Below are 11,099 nucleotides of genomic sequence, written 5' to 3'. Positions count from 1 at the left end.
AACTATTAAGAATGTCCACTGGGGCATAGACTTGGGCAACCCCATTACATCAGTCTAAAGGTGGCTGAGAAGAGAATCTGAAACTTAAAGTTTTAAGAAACAACTTATTGAAATGCTAAAACACCAGGAAAGACTATGAATTTTATTTTTGTTCATTGTTGCTAGTAAGAGTAATAATAATAATAAGTATTATCATTATTGCTATTATCTCCTCCTGTAACTATTGTGAGCACCTTGCTTTGTGGTCAATGTTAGATAAAAGAGAGAATAAAAAGCGTTTATAGTGGTGGGGGAAGTGGTGCCTACAAGGGAATGACCTCACTATCATCAGTACTGGTTCAAAGAGGGAATAACATACACACACAATTGGGTATAAAATTCTATCCTATCCTACAGGAAATTGGAGAAGGGGATAAGAGAAGAAAAGGGAGTAATAGAAAGAAGGGCAGACTGGAGAAGAATAAGATTTTTAAAAAATTCTTTCATCAGATTATCTGAAGAAAGAAAACAGAGAAAAGAATAAAATAGGATCCAAATTGAAGGCAAATACTGTTTTCCAAAGTAATTGTGAAAAAACAAATTTTTGAAGCAAGTTTCCCTGATAAAGGCCTCATGTCTCAAACATATAAAGAACTGAATGTAATTTATAAACTTCAGAGCCATTCCTCAATGAACAATTGATTATAAAGTATGAACAGCCACAGATGACATAGTCTAAGCTATCTTTAATCATATGAAAATATGATTTAAGTTACTATTTATTAAAGAAATGCAAATTAAAACCATTCTGAAGAACTCCCTCATGTTTATTAGGTTGAATAATAGGACAGGATAGGAAATTGACAAGAGTGGAGAGCAGGTAGGAAAAATGAAACAGTAATGCTCTATTGTCAGAGCTGTGACTCGATTCAACCATTCTATAGAGTGGCATGGCTTCTCATTACTTTCTTTTGTATAATTATTACTTCTTTGATTTCTTCTTTGGCCCCCTATTATTTAGGATTTCATTGTTAAGTCTTTACATGATCTTGAGCCTTTTTCCTAATACACAAACCAATTTATCATTTTTATTGTTATGGTCAATAAATAATTCATTTTATTGCTTCTGAATTTTTACAAGTGTTTGCAGTATCTCTGTGGATTTATACAATTCATCCAAAAGTTAGAGAACAAGAGACAACAAAGTTCCTTGTCATTGCTTTGTGATCGCCTATACATTTTATACTTATATTAATATTTCTTGTAGGAATTTAACTACTAAGACAATTGAGAAAATATCATTTTAATATTTGTTTGTGTGTATTGTCTATGAGCTTCTTCTAGGGTAATGTAGTCTCTCTATATAATGCTCCTTATGTTATAAACATTTGTTCTTTATATTTTTTAAGGCATGACCACAGTTCCTACTTTTTTTTTTTGATTCACTTAATAGCAAATTTTCCAATCCTTTATTTTTATTCTATTTATAGATGGGGGATTATTAATATGTTTCTTATAAAAAACAAATTGTGGGTGGATGTTTATTTGACCAAGCTGTAATTCTTTTTTCATTGTCTTAAGTTTTTATTACTTCCACATTTAAACTTCTTAGATTTAATTTATATTTTACTTCATTTGGTTTTTTTACCCAAATGGAATTTTAACATTTTCAAAAATAAATACAAAGTTAAGTATCTTCAGTTATTTTACTTAAATTTATTTTAATGCATTTCACTTTTTAACAGTTTTCTTCACCTCAGTTTCAACATCTACTTCAATAGATTTAGCAAATGGTAGACTCTTATCCTTGAATGTGATGGGTGAAGTCTTCTCAGTGTCACTAGGATAAATTTCTTTGAACCCAAGGCCTCAGTTTCATTTACCAAAAATCATCTGACTTGGAAACGGGAACTCCAAATCTCCATCCCCAAACTGCTAATGTGAGATGTTCCCACAGCAATAGTTATACCAAATAAGGTTGGGAATGCTTTTATGATTTTGTATTCATTAATCTCTGTTTCCTTATTCTTCATACCTAGGATAGTTTAGATTGTGAACCAGTCTCTCCCCACCCCCAGTCACTATAATTGAAGGTCAATGGTGGGTGGGGGATCTTCAGGTAGTTTAAATACTGGTACTTTATTGCCAGATATTTTATGTGCTTTGGGGATATTTGAAAAGGTACCATTTTTATTGCTTCTTGAGTTTGGGTATTGCTTACAAAAGTAATAAATTTGGGGAGTTTTTTAACATGAAATCTTTCATAAATTGTCTTAATATCTTGGCAGGTTCCCCAGGACTTAAGTAAACACTTACATTATCAGCAAATGTAGATACTGTTATAATCTCTTTACCTAAACATATACCTTCAATTTTGATCTCTTTTCTGCTTTCTATTGGTAATAATTCCACAACTATATCAAATGAAAATAAGAAGAATAAATATCCAAGTGTAATTTTTATATTTAATGGGAAAGATTCCCCATTGTATATGACATGTGCATTTAATTACTGATAAACATTTAATGGTATTAAAAAAAAACTCCTGCTAATATTTGCAGAGTTTTTAGTACACATAGATATGAAAAAAAAAAACCTTGTATAAAGTACAACATATCTATTGAAAGATATCATATAATTCTAGATTTTTTATTTGTTTCTCAAAGGATCGTATTGTTTATTTTTGTTTTGTAAGTAATACCCAAACTGAAGAAGCAATAAATATGGTTATCTTTTCAAATATCCCCAAAGCACATAAAATATCCTGCAATAAACTACCAGTTTTTACATAAAAATATTTTATAATAACTTCAATTACAATATTCGTCTTGAAAATATAAAATGTAAATATCATTCCATCCCTGACATAAATTCAACTTGAACACAACACAACAAATGACTTCTTCAGGAAGTCATTCGCGCTGTAGTCCATTCATCGGACTTTTATTAACAAATTTAAAATTAAATGTTATTCATGATATTATTTAATACTCTTTTATGCTATATATTTCCCTGGTTGAGTTATAAAAATTATATGTTTCCCATAAAAGGAATCTAATAGGGAATTTTATTTGTCAAATTTGGAGAATAATTTGAGAATTAGGTATGCTAATTAGTCGATAAAGTTGGAACATTCCCTGTGAATCTTTTAGGACCAGAGAGCTCCTCCCCCAAAACTGCTTTGGCAGTTCCTTCTCATTTAATAGTATTTGTTTCTCTGAGATTGTATGATTTAAAATCTTTATTGAGTCTTCTGCCAATTTGGGTTGTTTATGATTTTGAGGATATGCCTCTATTTTCTATTTGTTCTCATATTTCTTATCATATAACTGCAAATAATAGATTTAGAAATAATCTTTCTATTTATTCTACTGCACAGTGATTTCATGCTGTTATTTCATTTGATATTTTGTTGATGAGATTTTCAACCTTCTTCTCTTTAACCAGCTTTTCTAATATGTAAGCAGATTTATTGGAATTTCAAAGAACAGATTTTAGTTTTATTCATCATTCCTACAGGGTTTTTGGTTTCCAGTTCATTTCTTCTCTAATTATTGTTTCATCTTTTGTGGTTGTCTTATATTTCTTTGTTTGGGGTATTTCTAATGAATACTCAATCAATTAATCTTTTTCTTTCTTAGGTTCTTAATGTATGCTTATAGATATGCTTTATCTTATGCAGACTATTTTAGACACATCTAGTTTATTTGGCATTTATTCATTATTAAACTTTTCTTTCATATACCTATTTTTTCTTTTATTTGTTCTTTGATTCGTTCAATATTTAGAATTTCAGCATGTCATGTTTATTTTGTTCTATGTCTTCTGTTTGAGATATCTCAACCAATTACCATTTTATTGTCATTGTCTACTACTCGTGTATTTTTGACTTCTGCATTTTTGCTTTTTATTTTAGTTCCCTGAGAATTAACCTGTGACAATTTGATTGACTAGCTGGTGTCCTTCATTCTCAAAGAGGACCAAAATGACATCACTGTGTTGGGCTCAAGGAATAGTTTTTACTACTGTGTGTGTTCAGAACAACATGAGCTCACAAGGTACTACAACAGGCTGGGTACAAATAGCCCAAGTGAACACTCAAAGAGTGAAGTTGTTCCTAAATTTTAGCATTTATGATTCTTTAAAAATTACTGCACACATCACAGAGCCTTCTTTGATGTAGACACACAATGCAAGGAGATCTTATATCACGCTTTCTCATGGCTCACAATCAATTCAAAAATTGCTCAGAAAAAACTTAAGAAGTGTATAGATATACTGGAAGAAATTCTGAGCATATATAAACCAAAACATATCAAGAGAAACCTATCTTAAAAAAAGATATTAATGTTTCCTCACCAGTCTTTTAAAAACCAGGCTGAATATAATTATTTTCTTCATGTGTAATGTTCAGTCTAGCTTTTTGGAGGATCTTGGGATCAGACTTGGTCTTAGTGCAGGAGTGCAGGAGGCAGAAGAAGCACCAGGAAGATGATCAAAAAGGGAATCTGACGTGTGGAGTCTTCTCTGTGACTATGGCTGAGAGCTGTGGCTAAGAGAGCCTTCTGTGTCTGAGACTCCCTTAAATGTCTCAGCACAATCACATCACTACAACACACTGAGTATGCACAAACATTACCATACTAAGTATTCAGTATATGCTTAACTAGAAGTACCTTGCTGACCTAGATTCAAGTACACTGTTTCAGAGTTCTGGCCTCTACCTTCATGGGAAAAGGTCTTCCATTATTGAACACTGAGCATTTCACTTAAATTTCCTGGGCCAGAGTTTCCTGAGGTTCAAAATGAGGGAACTGGAATAGATCATCACTAGCTCCTTTCTATCAGTAGATTTTTTATTCTCTATGCAGTGGATTTTGTCCAGCTTCTCCATATTCTCTCTTCAGGAACCCACTCATCACTGCATACAGTATTGTGAATGTTGTCTACTTGATCAGGGAACTACGGATAATAACTAATGACAACTGAGAAAACAAACAGAGCAAAAGTAATTTAATAGCAGGGCAGTCAGAAACAAATGGTCACTGGACTTTCCATTAAATGCAAATACCAAACACAGAGTGAAGCAGGTTTTTCATACCAAAAAACAATGAACCAAACAATACCAATAAATTATAATAACAATGTTATTATAACATAATGTTATATTATAATGCAATATTATAACATAGTATTAACATGTAATACTGTAGAAGGCCAGTTTTTAATAAGTCCATGGACAGGAAGACCGGGTCCAAATATTACATGAGAGCTGTTTTCTATAAGGTCTCATAGTTCAAAGCATTGGCTCACTATCTCCTGTAATAATGAATGAAAGACATGCTGGAGATAAATTTAGGGTAACCTTGGTGAAGAATGAATATGACAGTAACAAGGCATCATGAACTGTATTATTTTCAACTCTGTTATGATGGTACATTGTTACTGCTCATCACTGCCATTTACAAAACTGATATTGTTACTGCTAATAACTGTTGAAAGTTAATGTCAAACTGAAAGATCCAAGTGTGCTGTTTACATTAACCCTGGAATGCTACTGTTCACACTGCCACCTGGAGACATCTGGTGTTACTGCAAGACTAATTTAAAGAATATATAATCTCTGGATTGCAGATCAAGAGATAGATTGCTTAGGCAAATCCCACCCGACTTATAGATCTTCATTTAATATCCATACTCCGTCTATTTACTGGATCTGGACTCCTATATAACTATAAAGATAACAACTCAATTAACCCAGGATATAAAATAGGGTATAAAATCTGGAAATCTACTGGACTGTGATAATTTAAATACTTCATTTATTTATAAATGTAAAATCTGATGTGAATTATGAAATCCTAATTTTAGCCAAGTTTCATATCTTCATATAATTCAAGTCAATGTAAAAGAAAAGAAGTGCTTCTTTCACCAAAATGTTATTTTATTGAGTGTAAACAATAGGCTGATAGAAATTGTGGAAAAAATGCCAATAGAGTACCTTCCCATTAGCATTGATAAGTAATGCTGTCAATTTTTCATCCCCATTTATATAAAGAATAAGCGCCAATTTTTCCTTTGAAAAAAAAGATATAAAATCATTGTTTTATTTGAAGGAAAGATTAGAAATTTTCCAAGTTTAGAATAGGAAAGAATAAATTTTGGTCAATTTGGGAACAGGGCAACAAGGTTTTTGGAGTGCTCAATTCACACAATGGAAAGAACTAGATTAATTACATGCCTACATAGTTATAAAATGTACATGGTTTATAGAATATAGTTTCCCATAAAGCAATAACAGAATAACAAGATGAAAGAGAATACATATAATAGCACACCACAAACTCAGTGTTCATTAGATAAAATCTGATTGGTTCTCTTGATTTCCACACTGAATGAACTCCATTTGAGGCATGTTTTTCTTTTATCTCATTAATTCTAAATTTTGATTAAGGAGAATTTATATCACTCTGGCCTGGTTCCAGTTAATCCCTTCTGTATAAACCAAATCAGTAGGGTTTCTCATATCTAAAGAATCAGAATAAGAATGGTGTAACAAGACTGGTAGCTGTCATTTTCTCACACAATGTAGGGCAATGGTAAATGCATAGCACAGAAGTAAAAATCATACATGAAGCAAGAACAGCCTATTTCCTATAACTCATTTGAATAAGACTTAGTAAAACATGGGGGATTTTACCAAGGGTCTTTGGGGTCAGGTAGTGGTGTCTCTATTACGTTATGTTGAATTCCATGAAGATTCATCACCATTTCCCCTGATTGGTTAATAAAACAATCCTACAGGTTCTAAATCACTATGGGAAAAGGGAAATCTAGGCTTTATCTCCACAGATGAAAAATTGACCCAGAGCTACTAGACTCCATGTAAGATTGGTGGGAGCTGAACTTTGTCCAGCAAAACTGTTGACGTGTCTGATCCAGTTTAGGACACGTAGGTTTGCTATGGAAACATACTTGTGCTGTTGCTCTACATAATTATTGTAGAAACCAGGTCTAACACAATGTAGAGGTTTCCCTTAGTTAGACCACAGATTGCAATGCTGTGGATCTAATCACATACTTTACCATAGTCAAAGGTGTTATAGGGGTTGTAATCTGGAGGTATATATGAAGGAAAAGGTGGGAAAAACACACTCCTAGAGGCAAACCCAAAAGAAGAGACATTGCAATGTACTTTTGTACTACCTAGAAAGTGTTTACCTTCAATTAAATGTACTCATTTCCCAGACAAGGAAAAGTCACGGACCTAGGGCTCGTCCAGGTTAGGATATTTATATTATGGACATACAAGTTATACTGAACGAAAGCTAAATCTGCAAAGATTTACAGAATCTTTGTTGTGGAGGAAAAAACATCTCTCAAGTCTCATCTCAAACCATTTTTGCATATTGTATATGAAAGTTGTGGGATATTACTGTTTTATAAAAAATGACTATCTGTGTCAACATCCCATAAATTTAGTCTTTCCTTGCTGTATATGATGACATACCCAACACCCATGAAGTCCAATAAACTTCAAGTGACATAAAGGGTGCCCTACTTCACCATGCAATTTAATAATAGCATTGAGTCTTTTCTGGGCTTCATGAAAGTAAATGACGGAGGAAAAACAATGGTTAAAATAGTGAAAATAAGCAACAACAAGAAAGTCTAGATTTACACCTTGGGAAAATGATGGTACTCAGGCATATATACTAGGTCTAACAAATAGTTATAAGTAAAGTAAAAAAGAAACCAGCCTGCCATATGTGACAAAATCCTCAACCAGAAAAATCCCATGAAGGAAGGAAATTCTTTTCCAGGTCCTCCATCTTCAAGTCTTCCTGAGGAAAAAAACCAAGAGAATCAAAACAACATAACAAAGGTTCTGTATGGAATAGAGAGAGATAAGGTGAAGAATTTACATGAATGTATGAATTCCTTTTCTTTATTTTATTATTTCTGTGTTTCCCCTCTGACCTGTATAATATGTGCAGGCTCATATTTACTTGAGCCTTGGCCAGTTAGAAACATATTTACTTAACCCGAGCTGGTGGCATTTATTGGTATTTGACATTTATCAATATTTAGTCTCTTACCTGGACCACTGTCTGCTTGATTAAGTCTGAAAGCCTGACTTTCTGTTCCCTGGAAATCAGGAGATTTCAGGGAAACAGAAACCTTTCATTCCAATCTCTCCAAATAGCAACAACCAATTAGATGCCTCCCCCTCCCCTTCTCAAAGCGCTCTTATTTATGATGTAATTTTTTGTATAAAAGCAATTTATCTTTACTAATTCTCTAGCCCTCTTCCGTGAGCTTTCTCTTTCTTATCTCATGATAGGATGGCTCATCCTCAGGAGGTTTTCAATAAACAACTTTTCTGCCTTCTACAGAGTGATCTGAGTAGTCATTTTGGGTAAAGCTCTTCCTCATCCCCCACAGTTCCCAATACCATTTGTCACAATTAAACTGATTCAAATGTGAAACACAAAGCAAGTGGTAGAGAAAAAAACAATCATCTTCCTAAATATATGAACTTAGCAGAAAGATGGGTGTTTATTGTTCTTCAGTGTCCTGGGAAGAGCGAAAAGACAGGGAAGAGTGATCAGAAGTAAAAATGACAAAAACACAAATAAAATAACAAATAAAATAAAATTACATAGTAAAATATAAACATAATAAAAATAACAAAAATAAAATCACATGATGCATTGTGATCTAAAGGAAAAAGAGGTTTTTTCATTTATCCAAATGTCTTTTTGATTTCTTGCAGCAGGAGTAGTCAGAACACTCGGAAGAGATCTTCCAAGGAGAGAGGAAATCTACTCATTCACTAAAAACTCTTAATACAGGTAGACTTCATCTCCAGGATGAAAATCATGCAGTGACAAGTCGAGTCGGTCAGTTCATTCTGCAACTACAGCTTAGACACTTCTTTGATGCTTTGGTGAAGTTCCTATATCTAAGAGGTCACAGCATTTTCAACAGTGTTCAAAGAACCTGTAACTTCAGCATCACTTCTCTAGATATGAGGGGAGGTTTCAGGAGCCTATGGGGTTGCTGTCTCACCATATTGTTTATATCTCAAACTTTCCATTCATTAAAATTACAAAATAATTAAAGGAAAAAATTACATGTTTGAGTACATAAATATGCATATGTCTGTAAAGAGATATATGATAGATTGGACTGTCTGTCAATTCTTTAATGCACTTGCCCTGACCTTTACCTCAGAGGTTGTCTCTACTCATTATAGAAACTACACACACCATGTTTGCATGAAATATTGCCACATCCTAAGCCACAAGGACTATCTATACCTTTCACACTAGCTTATATTTAGCCTCTTCAAGTCATTATTTTGTAGTGATCCTGTTTTATACTTATTTGGCCTAACCACCCACCTATGTCCTGGAAGCTCCTTAAGTATCTTTCTGACTTTCTATCCAAAGGAGTTACCATAAAGCGTAGCCAACATTGGACGCCTCATGAATGATTGTCACTGATTATGCACCAGAGAGGATCAGCACCATCAATCATGTGTCACTCCCTTTCTCTTTCAACAAGAATGAAAATTAAGCCCATCATATTTTTACATAAGGGAAGGACTAATGGTTTACTACTACCCAGCCCCAGCTCAGAATTCTGAGCCTAAGGTTTCCCAGAAGAAGGCTATCTTCCTGAGAATCAAACTCCCTCCTACTTCAAATTCAGCCTTTCTTGTATCCAATCCACATTGCCCAATTCTCATTTTATGCCTTTGGGAATCCCACTTTTGTTATTAACAAGCTTCCATTCAAGGCATCCGTGCCTTCCACCCCCCAAATCATTTTGCATAAATATCTTATATAATGTATATTTTCGTCCTCATCAACAGAGTGTAAGCTCCATAAGGAAAATTTTGTTTCTTTCTTGTCTTTACATTCACAGCACCTAGAACAGGGAAGACTGCATAATAGGAGATTGATAAATGGTCATTAAGACCCATGACCTGGGACTTGTCTAGGCAAGAGGCCAGGAAGAAAAGTGTTGAGTCAATATGTGCATGAATCCCAGAACAATCATATGTTGTCCAAAAGGACTCACAAGATGTCCTTGTCAAGAGAAATCTTTCAGGTACAGATAATAACTGATGAAAATGTTGACAGAGCAAGCAACTGCTACTTACTGTGGCTGACCATTCTAGGGATGAAGGATGCTGCCATTGTGGTGTTTTACAGGAGATGTTGCAATAAACGCCTTTAAATATCTAGAAGAGACATCCTATAAATTCCTAAAATATTTGGTGACAGATTCATGACTTTGAATTAATTTGAAGAAAATTTTGTGTAAGTACTATACAAAATGAAAAATGCTGTATAAATGATAGCCATTGCTGTTGTCATTGTCATTGTTTTTCATCCCAAGAGAGTAGAAGATGAAGCTGTGTTTTTAATATGTTTCTTCTAAGGAACAAATTGTGAGTTCGCATTTGCTTATTCTATCTGTCATTCTTTTTTAATTTTCATAAATTTTTACTACCTTTCCACTTAAAATTCTGAGATGTAGTTTAATATTTTCCTCCATTTATTTTACTATCTTACACAAATGGAATTTTAAGCTTTTCAAATCTAAATACAGAATTACGTATCTTAAGTTATTTTACCTTAATCTATTTGAAGGCACGCCACTTTTTACCAGTTCCCTTTGCCTCATCCTAAGTACCTACATGAACAAAATTAAAAAATGGAAACCATTTCTGCATATGATATATAAATATTGTTATATAAACTGTTATATAAAAAATGATCAGCAGGATAATTTCAGAAAGGCCAGGGGAGACTTATGTGAACTGATACTTAGTGAAGTGAATGGAATCAAGAGAACATTTAGAGACAGCAACAAGATTATACGATGACCAATTCTGATGGACATGGCTCTTTTCAACAATGAGGTGATTCAGTTCCAATGGCCTTCTGATGGACAGAGATATCTACACCTAGAGAGATGATTGTGGGGACTGAATGTGGATCTCAAGATGGCATTTTTACTTTTTTCTATTTGCTAGTATTTAATTTTCTTTCTCACATTGTTCCCTTTTTAATCTGATTTTTCTTATCATTTTTCATGATACTGGT

The sequence above is a fragment of the Sarcophilus harrisii genome, chromosome 3 (genome assembly GCF_902635505.1).
Source record: "Sarcophilus harrisii chromosome 3, mSarHar1.11, whole genome shotgun sequence".
Lineage (NCBI taxonomy): Eukaryota > Metazoa > Chordata > Mammalia > Dasyuromorphia > Dasyuridae > Sarcophilus > Sarcophilus harrisii.
Note: the sequence above shows the minus strand (reverse complement) of the source record.